Here is a 2,817-nt window from a genome sequence, read left to right as displayed (position 1 = left end):
TCTACGGATGAATAAATCTTCCCCTGTATCATCTCGTGTTATAAATCCATAGTTGTTTTTTACATTGTACCATTTCACAGTTCCTGTGACTTTCGTGGCTACGCATCTGTGCCTGAACTTTAAGAGAAGTTTTTTCAGGACAGCATCCTGCCAACACATCAACCCTGCACAGCAGCTCCTCAGAGCAAACACAGACCTTTTTGGTGTCAGGAAGAAGATTACCCCTGTTTCTGCAAGAGGGGTGAAAATACATTCTGAATGTGGTGTCCCTAGTGTGACAGGTAAGGTCGTCTCTTCCTTGCAACTCTAGTTCCCTCCTACTTGGACTTTCAGTGATCTGGGCTATGCTTTAACCTCGATATCTGGCAAACACATGGATAAGCAGACTAGCAGGGTCAAATCCAGGCATCTAGCTGGCCTGACTTCAGGGTTGTTTCTGGAGCTGGAAGAATGTGGAATGGTGATGACTCTGACACAAGTTTTCCCTTATAAAGGACAATAGAGATAACAATCAGAACAATTATGCAAAACTCACTAAAACTTTCATGAATTTACAAGTAGGTACTGATAAATACTCAAGTAGCAGTTGGTAGGATTGCAAGTCCAAGTCCTTCTTTTTTAATCCAAACAAAGCAGAGAACAAACACTAAGGGACCACGCAAAAAGTGGTTACACTGATATAAAAAAGTGCAGCTGAAGCAAGAAGTGGTTGTTGAATGTTAGAAAGTCCAGTGTGGTAAGGAAGATCTATGAAAATAAGTACCAACAAACAACAAAAGGATAAATGGGGGAATAAAATTCTCAATTTGTAGTTAAATCTTGACAAACATCAGAAGATACATCCAGTACCTTCTTATTGAATTGTAGGCAGAGAAAAAACTGTTTTAGAAACATTGGAAGACTCTGTGTTTATACTGCTTTTATGGAGTCCTTTTCCTCAGCAGTTATTTGTCCATCTGTTTCCATTTCAGTTTTATAGCTATTTTTGACTCACAGCAGGTCGAAACTAAGGGGGGTTTTTTTGCCGTTAACAGACAGTTTTTGTAATGCTCTAAGGGAGTGTCTCTTTTGGTACCTTCCCTCTGTGCCTGACTGGGGGTGAGGGAGAAGCATGGCTTATCCTCATCCTACCTACCACCTCCTTCAGGACTGAGAAGCCAGTTTGTATCTTTGAATGTACCAATATCCATGGCCTCCTGCTAGCTTTTCTAACACATGCCTCTCATGCTGTCCCAAACACTCAAGAGAAGCTCTCCCTGAAACATCTGCATAGCTGATAATGTCTCTTCAGTTCTCCTTTGAAACTCTCCTTTTTCCGTATTATCTCCATGAGTTTGCATGAGACCTACTAGACTGACAAATATTTGTTTCATCACTTCCTTAAACTTACTCTCTTGTCTTCTCTTCTGCCTATCTGCTGCATTTTTTCCTAGCTTTAAACTGTAGGATTTTGAGAAACAGAACTGTTTTTTTCATGTGCTGCTTAAACAAGGTCTGGTACAAAGACTATCATTCCTGGCATGTACACCTCTCATCTCTCTGGCACACTACAGATCAGCTGTGGTAGTGGTCAATATATTAAATTAATTTTTTTCTGGATTTCGATCTCCCTATAGAAACACCCTTATGATCAGTACAAGAGTTTTAACAAGGGCTACTGAGGTCCTGAGAGATGAACCATGGTTTTATGTACTTGTAACAACCTGGGTGATGCAGGAGGCTTGTCTGTCCTGCACAGAATCCTCCCCATCACTTTCATACCCAGTTTCAGGATTAATGAGTTTAGTGTCAAACTCATGTCATACATCCCTGTGGGCAGGCCATTATCTGACAAGAAGCATCTAAGGACTACACCCTAAAGGGCATTTAGGTTCCCAACTCCTATTTAAGTGAGCAATATACCCCAATTCCAATAGGAAGAGAGGTTTCCAAATATGAGTTATTTTTTAAAAACTGGTACTCTCTTGTCACTCAGACATTGTACAGTCAGACAGTAAATTGAGGACTTGTAAAACTTCCATGTTCCTAAAAGATCAAGAAATTTTCTAGTTACATTACAGCCCCTGTGCTAAAAGGGCACACTTCCCCTTCTTCTCAGGGGTGCATTAGAAGGTATCTGTGGAAGAATCCAAAACAGTGACTGTCATTGCCTCAGCAGTTCTTTTGCAGTCCAGTTTTGCATTCAGAAATGCATTTGAGACACAAAAATCAATTGTTACAGAAACTGTGGTGCGTTGTGGGAAGGACACAACAGTGAAACAGTATTGTGGGTGAGGATGGGTGGGAGGTAGAAGCAGAGTATGATCAGCTCTCTGGGTCCTCACTAAGCGCTCTGCAGGTTTTTGTGGATGGACCCTGTTACTGTCAACACCATGGGCTCTAATCTTACTGTGCACCCTTGTTTATCAGATCCTGCGTGCTAATGCAAGATAACTGTCCTTAGATCAAACAGACACAGATGAGCAGCTTTGCTAAAAAGAAAAAGGTTCAGCTAGAGCAGTTTCATTCTGAATTATGGCAAAGTGGTGGCGAACAGCTTCAAACATTTTTAATAAGAAAAGTTGTGAATGTCTTCCCTAGCGATCCATCAATGAACACAGACATAATGGGCCTGTGAACCTAGTCAGTTAAAATATATTGGCCATATTTATTGACCTGCCTGATTAGATCACAGATTCGCTTGAGAGGCACAGTGCACACTGCTGCAGCTGTCAGCAGCACCTGCAGCCCAGCCCTGCTGAGGACGAGCCTGGGGGTCATATTTCCCAGGTAGAAACAAAGACATTCCGGATTACCAGACCCCTTGCAGAGCTGATA

The sequence above is a fragment of the Corvus brachyrhynchos genome, unplaced genomic scaffold (assembly GCF_000691975.1).
Source record: "Corvus brachyrhynchos isolate BGI_N302 unplaced genomic scaffold, ASM69197v1 scaffold32, whole genome shotgun sequence".
NCBI lineage: Eukaryota > Metazoa > Chordata > Aves > Passeriformes > Corvidae > Corvus > Corvus brachyrhynchos.
This window is presented reverse-complemented; position numbering follows the sequence as displayed.